We start from the raw sequence: 12,400 nt of genomic DNA, 5'->3' as shown, positions 1-12,400 counted from the left end.
GACGTGACAAAACCAGAGGACCAGACCAAAACTTTTTCAACACCCACGAGAAAGACTCCTTTCGAGAAAATCACGGCAAAGAAGGATGCCTTTGAGAGATTGGCTGGGGGAAAAGGGCCAAAAAGTGGTGGCTGTAAAAATGGCAAGCCCAGAGAGGCTAAAGAAGCACACACCGGTGACCGTGGAGACCGTGACACCTGGAGACCGCGACACCTGGAGACCGCGACACCTGGAGACCGCGAGACCTGGAGACCGCGACACCTGGAGACCGCGACACCTGGAGACCTGGAGACCGCGACACCTGGAGACCTGGAGACCGCGACACCTGGAGACCGCGACACCTGGAGACCTGGAGACCGCGACACCTGGAGACCAGGAGACCGCGACACCTGGAGACCGCGACACCTGGAGACCGCGACACCTGGAGACCGCGACACCTGGAGACCGCGACACCTGGAGACCGCGACACCTGGTGCAACTCACAGTTCTAAGACGTTTCTGCTCAGTAGTCAAGGAACAAACGTGGCCTCGACCTTTCCGTCAATCCATAGCGATGTAAGCGTGGCAAGGTCCTCTACCCCTGCACTAACATCCTATGTCTCGACCGAGCCTTTGGTCCGATCCAAACCAGATACCCTGAAGATGGAGAACAGTGCTGTGACAGTTGTGTCCCGGCTGTGGCCATTCAACACCAGGTAAAAAAAGAGATTTATATCTATTTGATTTATTTTGTTGTTCATTGAAATCAGATGAATTCAGCATTCACCCAGCTCTAATATGGCCCCCTTCTTTAACTGCAACAAGCCTCTTCTGGAGAGGGCCTTTGAGGGGTTCAACACCTGCCTGTTTGCTTACAGTCATACTGGGTCGGGGAAGTCCTACACGGACGTCTCACTCTGTTCTTTCTTTCTCACTGCTTTTCTATTCACACACACACACACACTAGCTGATTTTGTGTTATCACGAGTCTCCTTTTGAAGTTAGTAAGTAAATGGTTGAATCCAAATGTGTAAAATTGTCTGCAGTTGACAATCGGGAGGTGTTTTTTTTTATATAATATATTTTTTTCATACCAAGATATGCACTTTGTTGATTCTGTCCTATTGATTCTGTCCAGTTGATTCTGTCCAGTTGATTCTGTCCAGTTGATTCTGTCCAGTTGATTCTGTCCAGTTGATTCTGTCCAGTTGATTCTGTCCAGTTGATTCTGTCCAGTTGTAAAGCATTTGCTTTTTGTTTATTTGCCATGTGAAATGAATACATTAGAAATCTGACTCAATCAAGCGCTCACCACAACTTGGCTGTTGTATAACAGGTCACATGTCATCTGGGGATGAGCTACTTCGAGGTGTACAATGAGAAAACCCATGACTTGCTCGTCGTCAGGGACGAACAAAACCACAAGAGGTTAGCTGTGAGTAGGACAAAATGATTTTCAAAGCCATTTTTACTTCCATTCTACTAAATGATCTTAGCAATGACAATGTTCTCTGTTTCTAGCTGAGGGTGAGGGAACATCCAGTCGACGGGACTTATGTTGCTGAGCTGTCCACGTGAGCAAACCTTTGGCTTCCATGAATGTCTTGTCAGATGTAATGATGGCTTGCTAGTCTTAAGGATTCGCTCAGTGACTGTATGTTTTCTTCAGGAACATGGTGAGCTCCTATGAAGACATTCAGGTAAGGTGCTTTACAGACATACTTTCTGAACACTGATTACCACTTTTTGAACACTTAGCAAAGTGATGAAGTCTGTGTGTTGTGAATTATTTTCCCCCTTCTGTTTCCAGGGTTGGCTGGAGCTTGGGAACAAGCAGCGAGCGTCTGCTGCCACAGGCATGAAGGACAAGAGCTCCCGATCCCACTCGGTCTTCACCCTGGGTATGACCCAGACCATGGTGAACCTCGCCGGCCCTCTGTCTTTGTGTTTTAGCCTCACTGTCCAGTGCATCTTTACAATCTACCTCTAGGGAGCATATCGTGTGTGTGTATATATATATATATATATAGATAGAATGAGTTTGTGGAGAGGGAAGAACATGACCACAGAATCACCAGCAGGATCAACCTGGTGGACTTGGCCGGCAGCGAGCGCTGCTCCTCAGCCCAGACCAGCGGTAACCGCCTCATGGTGAGCACGCTCAGTACACCGCTGTGCTGTGTTTCCACGGCTTTCTTTTACTCATCCACATTTTCAATGGTCATAGACACCGTGTAGACATCGGATGTTGTAGGTGTCATGGAGGGCAGGTAGTTTGCCCCCCTCTCCCCCAGTGATGCATTGTGCGTCCTATTCCCCTGTCTGTATCCTAGGAAGGTGCCAGCATCAACAAGTCCCTGCTGAGCCTGGGGAAGGTGATCTCTGCCCTGTCAGAGCAGGCCCAGACTAGGAGGAACGTCTTTACCCCCTACTGAGCCTGGGGAAGGTGATCTCTGCCCTGTCAGAGCAGGCCCAGACTAGGAGGAACGTCTTTACCCCCTACTGAGCCTGGGGAATGTGATCTCTGCCCTGTCAGAGCAGGCCCAGACTAGGAGGAACGTCTTTACCCCCTACTGAGCCTGGGGAATGTGATCTCTGCCCTGTCAGAGCAGGCCCAGACTAGATGGAACGTCTTTACCCCTACAGGGAGGCTGTGCTCACGTGGTGAGTGAAAGATGCTTCACTGACAAAAGAGATAAATGCCTCTTATACAGACATATGGGATGGGCTCCATTCCATTATAATATAGTCAGTTGAGAGATTGGATTGAAATGGAATGGACCCCAACCCTGCCACACTACAGTATCATCAAGCCTGTGAAATAGTGATTCTGTGGGAAACTCAACCTGAGCATCCACAAATAGTCATTTTTGTATAGATGGGGAGCGGGGTGTGTGTGTGACTGGGAAAAGCACCGCCCCACATAAAATAAAATAAATAAATGTAGGAAAAGTTTTTGTTAAACATGCACCTAATATCAGATCATCTTGCAACTCACTGTGAAGCTACATTTCATCCTGGATTCATATAACATTGCGAGATTTGTTTTGTTTTGGTTTGTGAAGTGATTTTGTCGAGAGCTTTGCGTGAATAGCGTTTGCATCTCCACCGTGTCCGAATAGCCTTTCCTGTGGCCTTGTTGTCCAGGCTGCTGAAGGAGAGCCTGGGCGGAAACTCCAAGACGGCCGTGATCGCCACCCTGAGCCCGCTGGGCAGCAACGTGGAGGAGAGCCTGAGCCCAGCGGTCACAGCAACGTAGAGGAGAGCCTGAGCCCAGTGGTCACAGCAACGTAGAGGAGAGCCTGAGCCCGCCGGTCACAGCAACGTGGAGGAGAGCCTGAGCCCGCCGGTCACAGCAACGTAGAGGAGAGCCTGAGCCCGCCGGTCACAGCAACGTGGAGGAGAGCCTGAGCCCGCCGGTCACAGCAACGTGGAGGAGAGCCTGAGCCCGCCGGTCACAGCAACGTAGAGGAGAGCCTGAGCCCAGCGGTCACAGCAACATGGAGGAGAGCCTGAGCCCGCCGGTCACAGCAACGTGGAGGAGAGCCTGAGCCCAGTGGTCACAGCAACGTGGAGGAGAGCCTGAGCCCAGTGGTCACAGCAACGTGGAGGAGAGCCTGAGCCCAGCAGTCACAGCAACGTGGAGGAGAGCCTGAGCCCAGCGGTCACAGCAACGTGGAGGAGAGCCTGAGCCCAGTGGTCACAGCAACGTGGAGGAGAGCCTGAGCCCAGTGGTCACAGCAACGTGAGGAGAGCCTGAGCCCAGCGGTCACAGCAATGTGGAGGAGAGCCTGAGCCCAGTGGTCACAGCAACGTGGAGGAGAGCCTGAGCCCAGTGGTCACAGCAACGTGGAGGAGAGCCTGAGCCCAGCAGTCACAGCAACATGGAGGAGAGCCTGAGCCCAGTGGTCACAGCAACGTAGAGGAGAGCCTGAGCCCAGTGGTCACAGCAACTTAGAGGAGAGCCTGAGCCCAGCAGTCACAGCAACGTAGAGGAGAGCCTGAGCCCAGCAGTCACAGCAACGTGGAGGAGAGCCTGAGCCCAGCGGTCACAGCAACGTAGAGGAGAGCCTGAGCCCAGTGGTCACAGCAACGTGGAGGAGAGCCTGAGCCCAGCGGTCACAGCAACGTGGAGGAGAGCCTGAGCCCAGCGGTCACAGCAACGTGGAGGAGAGCCTGAGCCCAGCAGTCACAGCAACGTGGAGGAGAGCCTGAGCCCAGCGGTCACAGCAACGTGGAGGAGAGCCTGAGCCCAGCGGTCACAGCAACGTGGAGGAGAGCCTGAGCCCAGCAGTCACAGCAACGTGGAGGAGAGCCTGAGCCCAGCGGTCACAGCAACGTGGAGGAGAGCCTGAGCCCAGCAGTCACAGCAACGTAGAGGAGAGCCTGAGCCCGCCGGGCAGCAACGTGGAGGAGAGCCTGAGCCCAGCAGTCACAGCAACGTAGAGGAGAGCCTGAGCCCGCCGGGCAGCAACGTGGAGGAGAGCCTGAGCCCGCCGGTCACAGCAACGTGGAGGAGAGCCTGAGCCCGCCGGTCACAGCAACGTGGAGGAGAGCCTGAGCCCAGCGGTCACAGCAACTTAGAGGAGAGCCTGAGCCCGGCGGTCACAGCAACTTAGAGGAGAGCCTGAGCCCGGCGGTCACAGCAACTTAGAGGAGAGCCTGAGCCCAGCGGTCACAGCAACTTAGAGGAGAGCCTGAGCCCAGCGGTCACAGCAACTTAGAGGAGAGCCTGAGCCCAGCGGTCACAGCAACTTAGAGGAGAGCCTGAGCCCGGCGGGCAGCAATGTGGAGGAGAGCCTGAGCCCGCCGGTCACAGCAACGTGGAGGAGAGCCTGAGCCCAGCGGTCACAGCAACGTAGAGGAGAGCCTGAGCCCAGTGGTCACAGCAACGTGGAGGAGAGCCTGAGCCCAGCAGTCACAGCAACGTAGAGGAGAGCCTGAGCCCAGCAGTCACAGCAACGTAGAGGAGAGCCTGAGCCCGGCGGTCACAGCAACTTAGAGGAGAGCCTGAGCCCGGCGGTCACAGCAACTTAGAGGAGAGCCTGAGCCCAGCGGTCACAGCAACTTAGAGGAGAGCCTGAGCCCAGCGGTCACAGCAACTTAGAGGAGAGCCTGAGCCCAGCGGTCACAGCAACTTAGAGGAGAGCCTGAGCCCGGCGGGCAGCAATGTGGAGGAGAGCCTGAGCCCGCCGGACACAGCAACGTGGAGGAGAGCCTGAGCCCAGCGGTCACAGCAACATGGAGGAGAGCCTGAGCCCAGCGGTCACAGCAACGTAGAGGAGAGCCTGAGCCCAGTGGTCACAGCAACGTAGAGGAGAGCCTGAGCCCAGCGGTCACAGCAACGTAGAGGAGAGCCTGAGCCCAGTGGTCACAGCAACGTGGAGGAGAGCCTGAGCCCGCCGGGCAGCAACGTGGAGGAGAGCCTGAGCCCAGCAGTCACAGCAACGTGGAGGAGAGCCTGAGCCCAGCAGTCACAGCAACGTGGAGGAGAGCCTGAGCCCGCCGGGCAGCAACGTGGAGGAGAGCCTGAGCCCAGCGGTCACAGCAACGTGGAGGAGAGCCTGAGCCCTCCGGGCAGCAACGTGGAGGAGAGCCTGAGCCCGCCGGGCAGCAACGTGGAGGAGAGCCTGAGCCCAGCGGTCACAGCAACGTGGAGGAGAGCCTGAGCCCAGCGGTCACAGCAACTTAGAGGAGAGGCTGAGCCCAGCGGTCACAGCAACTTAGAGGAGAGCCTGAGCCCAGCGGTCACAGCAACTTAGAGGAGAGCCTGAGCCCAGCGGTCACAGCAACTTAGAGGAGAGCCTAAGCCCAGCGGTCACAGCAACTTAGAGGAGAGCCTGAGCCCGGCGGGCAGCAACGTGGAGGAGAGCCTGAGCCCAGCGGTCACAGCAACGTAGAGGAGAGCCTGAGCCCAGCGGGCAGCAACGTGGAGGAGAGCCTGAGCCCAGCGGTCACAGCAACGTAGAGGAGAGCCTGAGCCCAGCGGTCACAGCAACGTAGAGGAGAGCCTGAGCCCGCCGGGCGGCAACGTGGAGGAGAGCCTGAGCCCAGCGGTCACAGCAACGTAGAGGAGAGCCTGAGCCCAGCAGTCACAGCAACGTAGAGGAGAGCCTGAGCCCAGCGGTCACAGCAACGTAGAGGAGAGCCTGAGCCCAGCAGTCACAGCAACGTAGAGGAGAGCCTGAGCCCAGCAGTCACAGCAACGTGGAGGAGAGCCTGAGCCCAGCAGTCACAGCAACGTAGATGAGAGCCTGAGCCCGGCGGTCACAGCACCGTGGAGGAGAGCCTGAGCCCGGCGGTCACAGCACCGTGGAGGAGAGCCTGAGCCCGCCGGGCAGCAACGTAGAGGAGAGCCTGAGCCCGCCGGTCTTTGGAAATTGCTACTCCACATTTCCTGTTCTTTTGGCGCTAGGGGGAGCTCTTGCAAAGGCTCTATTTTACATGGGAAGAGGAAACGGTGCAGATATTGTGACCATCTACCTTTTTTTATGGTTTAGTACCATATGTGTATTAAACAGAGGAGGCTGGTGGGAGGAGGTATAGGAGGACGGGCTCATTTGTAATTGCTTAAATGGAACTGTATCAAACGTATGGGAACCATGTTTATTCCAGTCATTACAATGAGCACGTCCTCCTATAGCTCCTCCCACCAGCCTCCACTGGTATCAAAAAGGTAGGTTAGTGTTTGACAGTCAATCATGTAATGTAACAAAAGCTCATACAAAATGGCACCTAACTTTTTTTTTCTGTTTCAGCAGCAATTTAATAATATAATTTGTGTGGGACTTTGTTACTCGAGCTGAAAGCTGAGGTAGAGAAGTTACAGGCGGCTCAGATGAGCTCTCAGGGCAACGAGCCGGAGAAGATGGGCCTCTTCCAGCAAGAGATCTTGGCTCTGAAGAGCCAGATGACGCAGCAGGAGAGGGAGATGGCCGAGGCCCACAGGTGACAACCATAAAATCTGCACACATCTTGTCCCAGAGAGGCTCTGTGGCAACAAATACTACAACTGTTTTTAGTTCAACTTGAATCTGATTCCTTCACCTCTTGTCAGAGCGTGGAGAGAGAAGCTGGAGCAGGCAGAGAAACACAAACGTGAGGAAACCAAAGAATTACAGGTCAGCTTATAACCTAACTAAAAGCGACCTTTATCTTCAAAACCAGTGTTTCACTCTACTGTATCGACCTACCTTCCACATTCCTTTGGCACATTTCAGAATATCATTTCCCCGCCTAAATTCATCTGCTTCCCTCTCTTCTCCCCATCAGGAAGTGGGCGTCACGTTTGCTGTGGACAACCGACTACCCAACTTGATGAACCTGAACGAGGACCCACAGCTGTCGGAGATGCTGTTATACATGTTTTAAGGAGGGACAGACCAAGGTCGGCCAGCACAAGTCCGAGTCCCCCCACGACATCCAGCTGTCTGGGGCCCTGATCGCCGACCACCTCTGGTGAGAAGGACTGACCCACCACCACCTCAAAAACCATAGCCTCGTTTAGCCTTCTAATGACTCCCGGTTGTCTCACTTGTTGCTGCTTTTTTAAAAACATTCATACAGGAAACTCCCCCATTCCAGTACTCTTTTGTCATTCTTACATGTTTCAGTTTTGTTATGAATTGACTAACATCGTCCTTTTCAGTGTCGTTTCCAATGTAAACGGTGAGGACGGCATCACTCCCATGGAAAACACCTTTGTCAACGGGAACCTGGTCTCTGACACCACTGTCCTGCGTCTTGTACATATTGTCTTGCGTCTTGTACGTATTGTCTTGTACATATTGTCTTGCGTCTTGTACGTATTGTCTTGTACGTATTGTCTTGCGTCTTGTACGTATTGTCTTGTACGTATTGTCTTGTACGTATTGTCTTGTACGTATTGTCTTGCGTCTTGTACGTATTGTCTTGTACGTATTGTCTTGTACGTATTGTCTTGAGTCTTGTACGTATTGCGTACACATGAAATTAATAATAAAAACTCACAGTATTAGAAACCTGACTGAGATCACTTATGTTTTGGGGATCTTTCTCTTAGTGGTTTCCAGGGCAACAGGGTGATCTTGGTCGGAGACCACTACTTCCGCTTCAACCACCCGGCAGAGGTGCAGTCTGGGAAACGCGTGTCATGCTGGACGGGAGCGGGCGATGGCCAGAAAGACTTTGAGTTTGCCGAAAACGAGCTGCTCTCCGCTCAAAGAGCACAGTGAGTTGATCGCAAGATTCGGGAAATGATATGATTCCTATCACACATCAATGTGAATACCTCACATTTGTACTCTGTGGAAAGATGTGTGGATGCTCACATTATTAATGTGTGATACTGGGAAGAAAAACAAACGGCACTCCTTCTGAAACTCATTAATGCATCTAGGCGTCCATTTTGTTTCCGTGTAGACTGGAAGAGGAGATCGAGGAGGCCCGTCTGAAGGCCAAAGAGGAGATGATGCAGGGAATCCAGGTGGCCAAAGAGATGGCCCAGGAGGAGCTGTCGGACCAGAAGGCTCGTTATGAGAACAGGATCAAAGCCTTGGATAGAGAACTGGTACGTCCACTATGGCTTTACCAACATAATGTGTGAAATGAAAACACTGACAAATCGAGGTTGATGACCTCATGTTCACATCAGAACATTTTTCTTTTCTTTTTTTAACAATACAATAGTGTCTTCACTGTCTGTTAAAGGGAGTCGTTTGGTGTTATGGTGTAATGTTAACTGTATTGTATAACGACTAGCTAAATCAGACTCATTGTAAAAAAAAAAAGTTTTTTAAAGTATATCATATGTCAGGGTTCTGTAATGTTTTCCTCTAACCTTTTCAGTTGATGGTTTGGTCGCTCACAAATCTTCTGCCGCCGCACAAAGATAATGACCTGACTTCCTGTCCCTTAATGAACCGACATTCCACACAGAATTAGGCTAATAATGACTAGCATGATTTGCCAGTGGCATAACGGGCCAGGGCCAACTGAAAGCTTTTGGCTGGAAGTAAAATAATACTGGCGAATGATTTGCGAAACATATTTTCAAATTTTATATTTTAATTTGTGGGCTGAGCAAGTAGCCTACAATGAACTACTCTCCATACACAAATAATTACACTTCAACGTTACAATATCATATTTACATTGACTGTTTGACGGGGAGGAAATAAAACCTTTTTGCGCATTCTAAAGAAGGAAAGGGTGTTATTGTTAGCGATTTTGAACAGTCAGTCTACAGTTTACAGCCCTATAATATCAGTTAAATTATTTTGGGTAAATTCCATTTTCCCAGTTCTTTTTTTTTTTTCAGGATTTCACTCATCTGATTTTATTTATATTTTCATGGGAAAAACTACCAAAATTTGAACAGCCAAATCCACAGTAGTGCTTAAATCACATTAGAACACCACTTTTGGAGTCTTGAAAAATTCTGCCTGAATTTTTGGGAGGTTGTAGTTGTCCTTTTAATAAAATTTAACACAGCAAAAGACCATTGTTTGGCTAGCAGTGTTTTTGTAGTTTACACTGTGCAACGGTGCTTTCCTTCCCCCAGGAGGAGGAGAGCGAGAGGAAGCGGCATTGGGAGATGGACCAGCAGCAGGTAGCCTCCAAGATGGAGGAGCTGCAGTCGGCCAAGGTGGAGCTGGAGCAGGAGATGGACACGCACAAGACACGTCTCCGCCTCCCATATGGAGGCCCAGGCCGCATGGCGGGCCATGGCCGGCCACGGTGTCCGACAGGCCAAGGTGGTGGAGGCCCTCGAGGCAGAGAAGTGGAAGATCGACAAAGACCTCGAGGAGATGCAGAGGAAACTGGCGTTGAAAGGAAGCAGGACTCCGAGAAATGGTACAACATTGTTAAGGATTGTCATCTTCTGGGCCGTATTCATGAGAAAACGGTCCGAAATGAGGAGGGACTACCTGAACTTGTCCAATAAGAAACCGTTGCAACAGCGTGCACTAATGAATACAAACCAGGTGTGAAGTATGAATCAAAGATGAGATGTTATTACAATAATAGGAGAGGCATAACTTATTGTGGTAGCAAACAAATCACATTTTATACCTCAAATGGTTTGGAAACAACAGGTGTGGAATAGCAGTGGAACTCGACCAGGTCAGTGACAACCTGGCCCGCCCGTGAGGGAACTCGACCAGGTCAGTGACAACCTGGCCCGCCGTGAGGGAACTCGACCAGGTCAGTGACAACCTGGCCCGCCCCTGAGGGAACTCGACCAGGTCAGTGACAACCTGGCCCGCCCCTGAGGGAACTTGACCAGGTCAGTGACAACCTGGCCCGCCGTGAGGGAACTCGACCAGGTCAGTGACAACCTGGCCCGCCCCTGAGGGAACTCGACCAGGTCAGTGACAACCTGGCCCGCCCCTGAGGGAACTCGACCAGGTCAGTGACAACCTGTCCCACCCGTGAGGGAACTCGACCAGGTCAGTGACAACCTGGCCCGCCCCTGAGGGAACTCGACCAGGTCAGTGACAACCTGGCCCGCCCCTGAGGGAACTTGACCAGTTCAGTGACAACCTGGCCCGCCCCTGAGGGAACTTGACCAGGTCAGTGACAACCTGGCCCGCCCCTGAGGGAACTCGACCAGGTCAGTGACAACCTGGCCCGCCCCTGAGGGAACTCGACCAGTTCAGTGACAACCTGGCCCGCCGTGAGGGAACTCGACCAGGTCAGTGACAACCTGGCCCGCCCCTGAGGGAACTCGACCAGGTCAGTGACAACCTGGCCCGCCCCTGAGGGAACTCGACCAGGTCAGTGACAACCTGGCCCGCCCGTGAGGGAACTCGACCAGGTCAGTGACAACCTGGCCCGCCCCTGAGGGAACTCGACCAGGTCAGTGACAACCTGGCCCGCCCCTGAGGGAACTCGACCAGGTCAGTGACAGTTGTTTCATACCACTAATACATATGTTGTCCATCTGACTTTAAAGAGCTGTGTTTGGTGTGTTTATTGTATTGTGAATGCCGTCTATGTCAATCATGTTGTGTTATACAGATTAGTTACAGTAATCATGTTGTGTTATACAGATTAGTTACAGTAATCATGTTGTGTTATACAGATTAGTTACAGTAATCATGTTGTGTTATACAGATTAGTTACAGTAATCATGTTGTGTTATACAGATTAGTTACAGTAATCATGTTGTGTTATGTAACACAGATTAGTTACAGTAATCATGTTGTGTAACACAGATTAGTTACAGTAATCATGTTGTGTAACACAGATTAGTTACACATGTTGTGTTTAGTTACAGTAATCATGTTGTGTTATCAGATTAGTTACAGTTCATGTTGTGTAACACAGATTAGTTACAGTAATCATGTTGATTAGTTAAGTAATCAGATTAGTTACAGTAATCATGTTGTGTAACACAGATTAGTTACAGTAATCATGTTGTGTTATACAGATTAGTTACAGTAATCATGTTGTGTTACACAGATTAGTTACAGTAATCATGTTGTGTTATACAGATTAGTTACAGTAATCATGTTGTGTTATACAGATTAGTTACAGTAATCATGTTGTGTTATACAGATTAGTTACAGTAATCATGTTGTGTTATACAGATTAGTTACAGTAATCATTGTGTTACAGATTAGTTACAGTTAATCATGTTGTGTTATACAGATTAGTTACAGTAATCATGTTGTGTTATACAGATTAGTTACAGTAATCATGTAATCAGATTAGTTACAGTAATCATGTTGTTATACAGATTAGTTACAGTAATCATGTTGTGTTATACAGATTAGTTACAGTAATCATGTTGTGTTATGTAATCATGTTGTGTTATACAGATTAGTTACAGTAATCATGTTGTGTTATACAGATTAGTTACAGTAATCATGTTGTGTTATACAGATTAGTTACAGTAATCATGTTGTGTTATACAGATTAGTTACAGTAATCATGTTGTGTTATACAGATTAGTTACAGTAATCATGTTGTGTTATACAGATTAGTTACAGTAATCATGTTGTGTTATACAGATTAGTTACAGTAATCATGTTGTGTTATACAGATTAGTTACAGTAATCATGTTGTGTTATACAGATTAGTTACAGTAATTATATATTTATGAAGCCTTTTGGACAGCTGTTTAATGTAGTTGGTAGTTAACATACCGCTATCAGATAGATTTAGACTGTGTGTTCTCCCTCCCTATCCCTCTCCCTCCCTATCCCTCTCCCTCCCTGTCCCTCTCCCTCCCTCTCCCTCCCTGTCCCTCTCCCTCCCTGTCCCTCTCCCTCCCTGTCCCTCTCCCTCCCTGTCCGTCTCCCTCCCTGTCCGTCTCCCTCCCTGTCCGTCTCCCTCCCTGTCCCTCTCCCTCCCTGTCCGTCTCCCTCCCTGTCCGTCTCCCTCCCTGTCCGTCTCCCTCCCTGTCCCTCTCCCACCCTGTCCCACTCCCTCCCTG

This window comes from Oncorhynchus tshawytscha, linkage group LG06, assembly GCF_018296145.1.
Source record: "Oncorhynchus tshawytscha isolate Ot180627B linkage group LG06, Otsh_v2.0, whole genome shotgun sequence".
Classification (NCBI taxonomy): Eukaryota; Metazoa; Chordata; class Actinopteri; order Salmoniformes; family Salmonidae; genus Oncorhynchus; species Oncorhynchus tshawytscha.
This window is presented reverse-complemented; position numbering follows the sequence as displayed.